Source organism: Oncorhynchus kisutch, linkage group LG30 (genome assembly GCF_002021735.2).
Source record: "Oncorhynchus kisutch isolate 150728-3 linkage group LG30, Okis_V2, whole genome shotgun sequence".
NCBI lineage: Eukaryota > Metazoa > Chordata > Actinopteri > Salmoniformes > Salmonidae > Oncorhynchus > Oncorhynchus kisutch.
Genome location: NC_034203.2, coordinates 12,260,819 through 12,274,328, shown reverse-complemented (window position 1 = coordinate 12,274,328; position 13,510 = coordinate 12,260,819). Strand labels below are relative to the sequence as shown.

Genomic DNA, 13,510 nt, shown 5'->3' with positions numbered 1-13,510 from the left:
CCACATTCGCAACACGGGCACAGGTTTACATTGCACCACTCACAACTATGCCCTGATACGTGAATATGTCTAATGTGATGTCGTGGAACAAAATCGCTCAGGATATTCGTTGGCTCATTATGTGAACGTCCTTTCAGAGTGATGGACAGATATGGAGTAGCTATATCTATGTAGGATCTACTATAGCAGCGTTACTGAAAGAGAACAGTCAGTAAACCATCAAATGATCATGTGAGTATCATGGAACCACATAATGTAATTCTGACATGTCATCTAATCACACACCACAGGAGGTTGGTGGCACCTGAATTGGGGAGGACAGGCTCATGGTAATGGCTGGAGCGGAGTCAGTGGAACAGTATCAAATACATCAATGCCTTTCCATTTGCTCCGTTCCAGCCATTATTATGAGCCGTCTTCCCATCAGCAGCCTCCACTGTCACTCATGCCACAAGAACATGAACAAATGGCGCTTACAGTCACTGCAGAGACACAGTTGCTTCTCAAGAGACTAGCGATCAAAATGACAACCCACATCGGGGGACAGTGATGAGCCGAGAGTCAAACCATTCAACCATGAGGAAAAGACCACTAGTGGACAGGGAGAGATGTACAGCCAGTGATCGCTCAAGGATGTCACTCATCTCCAGCCTCCGTGGTGGATCTCTACGGCGGGTGACTCAAAAGCCCTACGGCACCTAAACACCTGACATTCGAGACTTTCAAGTAAAGACACACGAAGGGAAGAAAACCATGTTTCATGGTTCTTGTGATTCAATTTCAGGGATGAAAACACAGCCACATGGAACTCTGTGTATGAGCGTGCGCTCTGTCGTGAGTAGGATCAGAAAATATATAGTGGTGGACAGAATGGGATGAACGGAGGAGGAGGGGCCTCCATGGAGTCAAACAGTTTCATCAGGAGTCAAATGTTTGCTGATGTCAACGTTGTGAACAGAGTGCCCCACGGTGACAGTGGGGTTATGGTATGGGCAGGCATAAACTGCGGACAATGAACACAATTGCATTTTATCGATGCCAATTAGAATGCAAAAATATACCATGACGAGATCCTGAGGCCCATTGTCATGCCATTCATCCGCTGCCATCACCTCATGTTTCAGCATAACCATGTCGCAAGGATCTGTACACAATTCCTGGAATTTTGCACAGCCATCGAAGAGGAGTGGGGACAACATTCCACAGGCCACAATCCACAGCCTGATCAACTCTATGCGAAAGAGATGTGTCGCGCTGCATGTGGCAAATGGTGGTCACACCAGATACTGACTGGTTTTCTGATCCACGCCCCTACGTTTTTTTAAGGTAAAGTATCTGTGACTAACAAATCCATATCTGTATTCCCAGTCAAGTGAAATCCATAGATTAGGGCCTAATTCATTTATATCAATTGACTGATTTCCTCATATGAACTGTAACTCAGTAAAATCTTTTACATTTTTGCATGTTGCGTTTATATTATTATTCAGTATAAAAAGGTTATTGTCTCTAAACAATTTGAGGGAATGCGCACATGCGGCTATTCGATGTTGAGCGGTTAACAACGAAACAGGTCCTCCTATATGTTTAATTTAGAGTTATTTGTTCAACTTTAGTTGTGATACAAACGCTGGGCTATATGTTTAGACTTTTTATACATTCTAAGGCTGCATGATGCAACTCAAATGAAAAAAGTGAAAGGCATGAGCTCTGCTTTGCTTGTTGCGCAGGCTGTACACACTTCATCAGTCTCTCATTCACAATTTGACAAGCACTTGATAATGCCTTGAATTTCACGGTGGCATCCCCATTGTGACCATAATGCGTCCTAAAAACATCCATGCCTTTTTGTGGCCAGCTGCCGTTGTGCCCTTGGACTGGATATAATAATTATAATTCCCTTCTCTCGGCTTCAAAGCACCTCTGACTCACATGACTCTCTCAGATATCTCAGTACTTATTAGCAAATTCCCATCATGTGATCGGGTCTTTCTCACGGACATTAATCCATTAGTGAGAAAACACCACTCTCAAAAGTGACCGTAAATGCGATTATGCATGTAAGGCTTTATTATAAAGGGGCATTTTATTTTATTTTTCTTCCCCAAACTTGAAACTCATGTACTGCCTATGTATGCCAGTTAGGCTCTACGCCGGTTGTAAAGCGGATTAATGTGCTTAATATTAACGGTTATTTGGCCACTTTAGTTGTGATACAAACATATAGGCCTATGGGCTAGGTTACATGAGGTGTGCAACTATAATTTGAAAAAGGCATGTGCTTTTCCTTCCTTACTGCACACAAGCTGAGCATCATTCCCAAGTAATAATACATAAGTGAGAGGATAATATTGTCACACTTTAGACTATTTTTGATTTCATCTTGTCTTAACTTAAAAAATATATATATTTGTGAAATTTGTTGGATTTAGAATGGACCATTATCATGCACCTGTCTCGAAACAGGGGCAGGGGGGAAAAATACGTCATCTATGCACTTACAGTTGAAGTCGGAAGTTTACATACACCTAAGCCAAATACATTTAAACTCAGTTTTTCACAATTCCTGACATTTAATCCTAGTAAAAAGTCTTAGGTCACCACTTTATTTGAAGTGTCAGAATAATAGCAGAGAGAAGGATTTATTTCAGCTTGAATTTTTTTCATCACATTCTTTGGGATTGAGGTCAGGGCTTTGTGAAGGCCACTCCAATACCTTGACTTTGTTGTCCTTGAGCCATTTTTCCACAACTTTGGAAGTATGCTTGTGGTCATTGTCCATTTGGAAGACCAATTTGTGACCAAGCTTTAACTTCCTGAACGATGTCTTGAGATGTTGCTTCAATATATCCACATATATCCACATTGTCCTCCCTCATAATGCCATCTATTTTGTGAAGTGCACCAGTCCCTCCTGCAGAAAAGCACCCCCACAACATGATGCTGCCACCCCCGTGCTTCACGGATGGGATGGTGTTCTTTGGATTGCAAGCCTTCCCCTTTTTCCTCCAAACATAACGATGGTCATTATAGCCAGACAGTTCTATTTTTGTTTTATCAGACCAGAGGACATTTCTCCAAGAAGTATTATCTTTGTCCCCATGTGCAGTTGCAAAACCATAGTCTGGCTTTTTTTATGGCAGTGGCTTCTTCCTTGCTGGGCGGCCTTTCAGGTTATGTCGATATAGGACTCGTTTTACTGTGGATATAGATACTTTTGTACCTGTTTTCTCTAGCATCTTCACAAGGTCCTTTGCTGTTGTTCTGGGATTGATTTGCACTTTTCGCACCAAAGTAAGTTCATCTCTAGGAGACAGCACAGGTCTCCTTCCTGAGCGGCTGCATTTTTATACTTGCCTACTATTGTTTGTACAGATGAATGTGGTACCTTCAGGCATTTGGAAATTGCTCCCAATGATGAACCAGACTTGTTTTTATTTATTTATTTTACCTTTATTTAACCAGGCAAGTCAGTTAAGAACAAATTCTTATTTTCAATGATGGCCTAGGAACAGTGGGTTAACTGCCTGTTCAGGGGCAGAACGACAGATTTGTACATTGTCAGCTCGGGGGTTTGAACTTGCAACCTTCTGGTTACTAGTCCAACGCGCTAACCACTAGGCTAACCACTAGACTACCCTGCCGCCCCTTGTTAAGGTCTACAATTTTTTTCTGGGCCTTGAAATACATCCACAAGTACACCTCCAATTGACTCAAATTATGTAAATTAGCCTATCAGAAGCTTCTAAAGCCATGACATCATTTTCTGGAATTTTCCAAGCTGTTTAAAGGCACTGTCAACTTAGTGTTTGTAAACTTCTGACCCACTGGAATTGTGATACAGTGAATTATAAGTGAAATAATCTGTCTGTAAACAATTGTTGGAAAAATGACTTTTGTCATGCACAAAGTAGATGTTCTAACCGACTTGCCAAAACTATAGTTTGTTAACAAGACATTTGTGGAGTGGTTGAAAAAACGAGTTTTAATGACTCCAACCTAAGTGTATGTAAACTTCCGACTTCAACTGTTAATAGCGAATGGAGGACACTTTTCCCATGGTTCATTTTCATGCCAGCCAGGTAGGCTCAACTCCTGCTGTAAAGAGAAGCAATGTTCTTAATATTAGGTTAGTTGAGAAATAAATATAGTAGCCTATGGAAAGCTGATGGGAAATTGCTTTTTTAATAGAAGCCATCAAAACTCTGTTTTCAAAACTCTGTTTCGATTACATTTGTATTGATGACAGAGTGATTAGAGGGTCAATAGAGTGCTGAGTACCATGCAAGTTTGGTAGGCTACTAATGACCATCAGCAGCATCAGAGCTTTGAGAAGCCTAGTTACCGTGACTAAACGGTCACGTGTAATTTGACTGCGGTCATGACTTGTGACTGCCGGTGTGGCTGTATTATGGTCACCATAACAGCCCTAAGTACCTCATCTCTGAACCCCACACAATTATTTGTAAGGTCCCTCAGTCGAGCAGTGAATTTCAAACACAGATTCAACCATAAAGATCAGGGGAGGTCCGCTCCTCGGTCCTGGAGTAGGCCCACTCCTCCAGGCTTGCCTGCCACCCGGGAACCCGTCGGACCCTGGCCTTTGTGTGACAACACTTTTGGTGGCCTACCATGATTCCTGACTTCTCCGCGTTCGTCGCCGCATGCACGGTCTGTGCGCAGAACAAGACTCCTTGGCAAGCTCTGGCTGGTCTCCTTCAAACTCTGCCTGTCCCTCACAGTCCCTGGTCTCTCATAGCCCTGGACTTTGTCACGGGTCTCCCCCCATCTGAAGGAAACACCGCCATCCTGACAGTAGTGGATCGGTTTTCCAAAGCCGCTCAGTTCATTCCTCTCCCAAAGCAACCCTTCGCCAAAGAGATGGCCCAGCTCAAGGTGCAGCACGTCTTCTGGATCCATGGACTCCCAATAGACATAGTCTCTGACCGGGGTCCTCAGTTCTCGTCCCGGTACTGGAAGGCGTTCTGCACACTCATTAGGTAGTCGGCCAGCCTGTCCTCCGGGTTCCACCCCCAGTCCAACGGCCAGTCGGAGCGAGCCAACCAAGACTTTGAAACTTCTCTTCGCTGCCTGGTCTCCGCCAACCTCACCACCTGGAGCCAGCAACTAGGGTGGGTTGAATATGCACGCAACACCCTTTCTTGCTCTGGCACAGGTTTCTCTCCCTTTGATTGTTCCCTGGGCTATCAGCCCCGCTCTTCCCTGAGCAAGAGGAAGAGGTCGGCATACCTTCGGGCCAGATGTTTGTATGCCGCTGTCGTCATACCTGGAAAAGATCCCAGTCGGCTCTTCTCAAGACCACCTCCAGGTATCGACAACAAGCAGACCGCCACCAGACCCCGGCTCCCCAGTATTGTCTCGGACAGAAGGTATGTCTGTCCACCCGGGATCTGCCCCTCCGGGTGGAGTCTGGCAAACTTTCCCCCCTGTTTATCTGCCCTTCCCCATCTCCAAGGTCATTAGCCCCTCTGCTGTTCATCTTCTGTTGCTCCGTACCCTCTGTATTCATCCCACTTTTCATGTGTCTAAAATCAAACCCATGTCTAACAGCCCTTTGTATCCTGTTTCCAAGGTTTAATTTATACCTGTGTTCACCCTACCTGACACCCTAGACCCACTCCAATTTGTTTACCGCCCCAATAGGTCCACAGACGACGTAATTGTAATCACACTGCACACTGCCCTAACACATCTGGACAAGAGGAATAGCTATGTAAGAATACTGTTCATCGACTACAGCTCAGCATTTAACACCATAGTACCCTCCAAACTCGTCATTAAGCTCAAGACCCTGGGTCTCGATTCTGCCCCGTGCAACTGGGTCCTGGACTTTCTGACGGGCCGCCCCCAGGTGGTGAGGATAGGAAACAACATCTCCACTCCACTGATCCTCAACACTGAGTCCCCACAAGGGTGCATTCTCATACCTCTCCTGTACTCCCTGTTCACCCATGACTGTGTGGCCATGCATGCCTCCAACTCAATCATCAAGTTTGCAGACGACACTACAGTGGTAGGCTTGATTACCAACAATGACGAGACGGCCTACAGGGAGGAGGTGGGGGCCGTTGGAGTGTGGTGTCAGTAAAATAACCTCACACTCAAAGTCACAAAACAAATGAGATGATCGTGGACTTCAGGACACAGCAGAGGGAGCACCCCCCTACCCACATCGAAGGGACAGTAGTGGAGAAGATGTAAAGTTTTAAGTTCCTCAACGTACACATCACGGACAAACTGAAATGGTCCACTGTCACGCAAATTTTCAATCCCAATGATTATAACTGACAATGAATAGCTCTGACCAATCCCCAAGATCTGTAAGACCATGGGTTTAATAATAATTAGTCAAAGACTCAGCTTATGCAAAAAGATACTACAGTTTATTCAGAGAACGTTCTAAAGTCGATTATATAAAGAATTCCATTTTATAGCTGCGCACATACTTCCACACAAACAGTAGGGATCCTACGCACATACATACTTCCACACAAACAGTAGGTGAGTTTTATCTCCATAGTTCTCACCACTGTGTATCACTGCCCAGCCGACAGTTACCTAATTGGACTTATGTTTAATACTTTAATTATTCCTTATACATGCTACATAAACTGTACTCCCTAATGGTTACGTTTCAGGGTAGAATTATTTAATCAATATCTTTAAACATATCAATTATTTTATCATTCACCCACACAGACTGTGTGGTGAAGAAGGCGCAACAGCGCCTCTTCAACCTCAGGAGGCTGAAGAAATTTGGCTTGTCACCAAAAGCACTCACAAACTTTTACAGATGCACAATCAAGAGCATCCTGTCGGGCTGTATCACCGCCTGTTACGGCAACTGCTCCGCCCACAACCGCAAGGCTCTCCAGAGGGTAGTGAGGTCTGCACAACGCATCACCGGGGGCAAACTACCTGCCCTCCAGGACACCTACACCACCAGATGTCACAGGAAGGCCATGAAGATCATCAAGGACAACAACCACCTGAGCCACTGCCTGTTCACCCCACTATCATCCAGAAGGTGAGGTCAGTACAGGTGCATCAAAGCTGGGACCGAGAGACTGAAAAACAGCTTCTATCTCAAGGCCATCAGACTGTTAAACAGCCATCACTAACATTGAGTGGCTGCTGCCAACATATTGACTCAAATCTTTAGCCACTTTAATAATTCAAAATTGGATGTAATAAATGTATTACTAGTCACTTTAAACAATGCCACTTTATATCATGTTTACATACCCTACAATACTAATCTCATATGCATATACTGTACTCTATACCATCTACTGTATCTTTGCCTATGCCGTTCGGCCATCGCTCATCCATATATTTATTTGTACATATTTACTTGTGTGTATAAGGTAGTTGTTGTGAAATTGTTAGATTGTTAGATATTACTGCATGGTCGGAACTAGAAGCACAAGCATTTCGCTACACTCGCATTAACATCTGCTAACCATGTGTATGTGACCAGTAAAATTTGATGTGGATGAAATATTAACTAATTTACATTTGTCATTCAGGAGACTCTCTTGTCCAGAGCGACTTACAGTAGTGAGTACATACATTTTCATATTTGTTGCTATTGGTCCCCCGTGGGAATCAAACCCACAACCCTGGTGTTGCAAGTGCCATGCTCTACCATCTGAGCCACACGGGACTTAACTATTTTACCACCTGGTGATATCACCAGACAGGCCAAAACTCCTACCCACCAAAACAGGAAGACATTTCAGGCAGTCTATTTAAACAACACCTACACACTAAAAGGGCATGATCATCATTTTCACAATTTCAGTATTATTCCAACCTCTTAGTGTGGAAATATATATAAACACAGGAAAATCACATTTTTAAGAGACTCAACCTGCACTGCTCCAGTCCAAATAAACTCTAAATCCCTTAATCATTGAACCTATTTGAGAGATATGCTCCTGTAGGCAGCTTCTCTATACAAGTCTTGATAGCATTTTAGATGGTTATTATTGCAATGGTCTTTGGGCAGCAATTTACTCTCATTAAGTGTCATTGCAAGAAATAGTGGTAGATTGCTTCTGGTGCTAAAAATTACAGTAGGGGACATCATTCCCTGCAACACACCTAGTTATGTGGTTATCACTCATTTGTTTTTGACCATTTACACAGTAGCTTCAGTTGTGAAACGCTCTCTAACAGAAGTCTCTTATTAAAGAGATCCGTTAAGTTTTGCTTTCCATGAGTTTCTAGGAATTTACTTGACGTCTCTGCCTAATTTGCAGTGCCCTTTACACAAGGATGTCCGTAGAAGCTTGACTAGATAAGGATTTAACCTGGTGATCTACTTAACCCTAACCACTGATTCCAAAAACCATGTAAACCTTATCAGGGTGGATAATGAGAAGCCAGATGGTCTCTACGTAGTGTATCAATACATTTTTTACATTTGCTTAGCAGTTGTCTCCTGTTTTCTTTAACTGTATTTACATGTCTTTTAAATGTATGAAACTGTAGGCCTGTTTCTTACTAAAATAGTACCCTCCTGGATTTCTACATGTACCTAACCTTTGAAATGTGGCTGGTGTGGTTGTCATGCCCTCATTCGTCTAGTCACTTTAGAAAAGTATTTACTTGTTCTCATACCAACAACAAATCAGCTCATCTTGTCCTAGCAAACAGACAGCGCTCACACAGCTCTTTCACCATTAGACATTTATTCATCGTCTTAGCTCCACTTCCAGCTATGCAAAGATTAAAAAATTAACAGAATTCAGAAATTTTAATGTTAAACGTTATTCAAATGCTCATGATCAGACTATGTAAGATGTTCTACATGTAACTAAGTTAAATTAAGACTAACAAATGGTTAAACTACACATAATGGGTCAAAATAAAAACATATCGATTCTGTGTGGCTAACTAAAGACCTCAATATTAATTTGACCATCCACATGAAAGTCAACATTGGTGAGCTTGAATTGATCCTTGTGAGCGCAAGAGCCAAAGCTGAACGTTTATTGCACCAGGATGAATGATCTGCAGTAGTAATAGTAGAGAAAATGGCCATCACGGTCGCCGTGGATCCCAGTCCAACATTAGGGGAGGGGCATCTCGTAGGGACGTGGTGAGAAGCGATGGGGACATCCAGTCTGAGCTAGCAGTCTTCCTGCCTTCAGCGCAGACCTTCATAAACATCACCTCACAGTCCATTGAGAAACCCACCTCAAACCTGCAGAGGAAAAGAAAGTGAGTGCATCAAGCGCATAAATAAATGAAAAAGTCATTTTGTCAAAAAAATGAGTTGAGTAGGTTGAGGAATCTAATTTGACAACTATGGTCATGTGAATAGAAATGGTGGATAGAAGATGGGGGGGGGTTGCATACATGGAGAGGTCTTTGGCTCCATCCGAGAGGGGCGTAAAGGCAGGGTTAGGAGCGGTGGTCCATGGGTACGTTCATCTTCATCTCGTTCTCCAGGATCTGGACCAGCTGCTGCATGGAGGGCAGGTGACCCGACTCCAGCTTGGACCACACTGGCACATCTGCCCAGGGAGGTACAAACACATCAACTCTCAACACTCCTGTCTGTGCAGGGTCCGTAAAGGATTTGTGCATACTTACGCAAAGTGAGCCTTACCGTTTAATGTGATTTCAAAAGCTCCTGTTGACATACACTGGTTTTCAATCATGTTGCTGAAAAAGAATACCATCATGCAGGCATAAATCTGAAAGAGACAGAAAGAGAAATTCAATATCACCATCAATCAATTACGAGTGAAAGTTGAACTTCAAGTTAAAATATTTAATTGGTCAATATGCACATCCGTTCTGCCAAGGACAAGGGTGCAAAATTCCATAGCCCTTCTGTCTGTGTACCCAGCCCAGGGAAACACACCGACATGTTATAGCAGAGGAACAGAGAGGAATGCTGCCGTATTAATATGCTTACATAACAGGTCCATTTTTATTGGCCCACAGTGTGTTCAGGATATACAAGGAGTGGATTTGAATATTGTGTGCCCTCTACTTCAGCACCATGGACTTATGTTACCTTGGAGATCCAGGTTGACAATACACACAAACAAAGACTGCATCATCTCCTCACTCTCCCAAATGAGTCATTAATAACATCCCATGGGTAAGGTCTGTGTCTCTTGAGGTACTGACGATTCTTGTCAACATCTTCCCTTTAATTTCCATTAGAGCAGGTATGCCTGTGATGCTAACACCAAGTGTTATGTCAAATTTTAAACATAAGAGAGAGTCTCACCTTATTCTCCTGACCCCAGACCCAGATGCCTGGGGCTTGCATACCGCAGAGGGCGAAGGGGTCCTTGCCGATAATGATCAGTCCAATCAGTGCCAGCTTGAACATGGACAGGAAGGAAGCAACGTGGCTGAGGACAGCAAACAAGAGAATAACGTCAATTTCCAGAGAGATGGAAGAGCATACGCACGTCAAGGGTTCTACCCAAAGAATGTATGAGGGGCGCTGCGTCACCTTGTGGACAGGCTGCACCACTATATCATTTATTTGATACACGTACATATTTATCGTTTACTTTATCTGTTATCATACAAGACCATTTTTTTGCTTTAGATTGCAGGCAATGGCAGTTACAAGTGTCCAAAAAAGCAAAAACCTCTGAGTCCAAAGGAGGGCAACTTGTTGGTAACAACCACAGGGGAGAATACATTGCAACACGTGTCAAGTGTTTACACAGTATGGTGGCACACAGTGTAATTTACCGGTAGAGGGGTAGAGGAAGGTAGTTCTCCCCCTCAATGCGGATGTCTGGGTAACGCTGGTACAAGACCTGCATGTACTCCTCAAACACCCGCTTGTACCCTCAGGAGATGCTGGGTGAGAGAAGGAGAGAGATAGACAAACAGGGCCAGAAGAGAACAGGCAGTGACACACGCTGGGGGAAAAAACAGTCTTTAGAGGCAAGGCTATATACACTTGGCCACAGCCAAAACAACCCTAAACATCAAAGAGTCCAAGGTTATCTTTGATCCCTTGTTGTGACTTCCATGCATTGTATGCTGCCTGCAAAGCATGAGGTGACCTTCCATTGCTGTATGGCACACGGTTCATCTACTGTCCAAATGCATTATTAAAATACTTAAAAAGGCATTTCACATTCCAAACACATCCCTTGGTCTGAGTTAATCCCATTCTCTTGACAAGGTAGATATTAATCCAACCGGTAGTGACCACATGGGGACGCAAATCGCAAAATTAGCTATTTGACAGCGGAAGTAGCTAGAATAGTATGTTGTTGTTTTTCAACCTCGCAACTACAGAATCATTAACAACAGACAAAACACGGTTGTAATTTAGTTACATAAATATGTGGATATTGCTAGCTAACCAAAATACGGTGTTACATGGATACTGTAAGGATTCTTTGACTGCACCCACCCAATTTCCTGAGCAGAATTAGCTAACAGGATTTAACTAGCTGTGCACAGCTAACGTCATACGGGCAAGTAGCTGATGCTAGCTGAACAACAAGACAAGATGTCTACTCAAAGTGTATTGTTGTCCTCGCTTAACTTACCAGATTTGGAATTTAAGAAGTGGCCCTGTTGCAAACTGCATCTTCATTTTCTTAAGGCCGCTGTTATCAGCCGACGCAGCACAGTACAGGGAGAGAACTAGAAACAGGAGCGAAAAGGGTAGCCACCTCTTCGCCATTTCTCCTTCGATTTGTCCACCTGTGTGTCGTGAGCAACAATAGTGTACTCGGCGGCTCGCCTTCAGAATAAATGTCCCCAATTGAAACTGATGCAAACGGAGGAAAATAGCGGAATCATGCAACAATTTGACTAGATAATGCTAAACAAGTTTGTAATGTTGTTATATAAATTCTACAAAATACAATAATTAGTTAACTTGACCAAAAACACTGTTGAAATTGCACTGTATGCAGTGGCCAACATGTTTAGCAGATAAAATAAAAAAACATTTGTGGTTGCCTGTTTTTCATGTTATTTTGGCATTAATATGTGTCACATATCAATTTGGAAACAATGTACAAAATTGTATAATTGAGTTAATGAAGCCACAATCAAACATGGTCTCTTTTTTACTTTATTGAGTAAGGCAGCTCCAAAATGCAGGTGGTGGGGCAGCAGACAGAAAATACAGAGCGTAAAGTAATCTCTAGCTGCGCCATGATTGGCTCAGTGTTCTGTCACTCATGTGGGCACTACATCACTGCAAAATCTCCAGGGAGAGCTAGAAAGTTCAAACCCCTTTTGGGTGCTGCCATAGATTTACATTAGAAGTGCCAATCCAAGGCTCAAGGTCATTGGCCAGAGATTAAATTACGTCAAATCACGTTATATCTACCGTAGTTTTGATTGGACCGATCATGTTAACATCATCTCTTAAAAACTATAGCTAGTCAAGCAGTCGTCATAAATCAAATCGACAATCTACTGGCAAAAAAACGTATCGGTGCTCATCGGCCATTGGACATAAACATTAAACAGCGTTGCAAAGCAATCACTAGCCTGCTATTCAGTGGAGTGGTTGTGTTGGTGTTTCCTTTATTTTGGCAGATACCTGTATGTGCTTGTGATAAAAACGTAATACATTTTTTTATAAATCTTCTGTGGTTAAATTATGCTCTCTGGTGTATTTTGAACATTGAGAGCGGGCTCCTGTGGTTGGATAAAAAATGTGTATAATAAAAATCTTAAATTACTTTTTTTTCTTCTTTTTTTTTGCCCCTTGGGCCCAGCCCCTGACACACACAATTGACCAGTCACATTTATTTATCATGCACCACCACCTCCCCCCACGTGGGCCCTCTACCTTCTCTTCTATCGGGATCTGAGAATAAGCAGAGCAGCAGCCTGTCTAAACTCATTGAGAGTGGGCTTCTGAGTCCTCCTGTGGTTGGTGGTTGCAGTAAAAATATATACAGTATACATTTCCTTTATTATTACGCTTTTTTTTTTGTCATTTTCTTCTCGTGGTCCCCCCACAGGCCTGGGCCGAGTGGCTTCAGCCCCGGTAGGCCCCTGCATTAAGCCAGCCCTGGGTGTGCTTGAAATGTTGCAAGGGCATAGGCCTATACACTCTTTGAATAAAGGGTTCCAAAAGGGTTCTTCGACTGTCTCCATAAGAGAACCCTTTCTGGTTCCAGGTAGAACCATTTTTGGTTCCATTTAGAACTCTTGAGTTCCATGTAAAACCATCTGTGCAAAGGTTTCTACATGGAACTCAAAAGGGTTCTACCTGGGACCAAAAAGGGTTCTTCAAAGGGTTCTCCTATGGGGACAGCCGAAAAATCCTTTTAGGTTCTAGATAGCACCTTTTTTCTAAGAGTGTAGGTCTCATATGTAGTTGGCTACAACTGCAATGTGTTTCTTAGGACATTCTATTTACTATTGTATGAATACATGGCTACTAGCAGTGGATATTATATTTATAGATTTGGTGATCTAGTTTGTGTTTTGAGTTTCCACTTTCCCCAATATAGTTGGTGGACAT

General features: G+C 43.0%; 1 pseudogene across 1 annotated transcript; it reads right to left on the bottom strand.

The window, feature by feature from the left end:
• Positions 1-8,698: 8,698 nt before the first annotated feature.
• LOC109875000 (thioredoxin reductase-like selenoprotein T1a) lies at positions 8,699-12,117 on the bottom strand (annotated as a pseudogene). Its single transcript, XR_004206322.1, has 7 exons — positions 12,100-12,117; positions 11,568-11,791; positions 10,753-10,863; positions 10,274-10,400; positions 9,641-9,728; positions 9,388-9,545; positions 8,699-9,232 (listed from the first exon to the last, which is right to left on the bottom strand). The product of XR_004206322.1 is annotated as a thioredoxin reductase-like selenoprotein T1a (transcript).
• Positions 12,118-13,510: the final 1,393 nt, after the last annotated feature.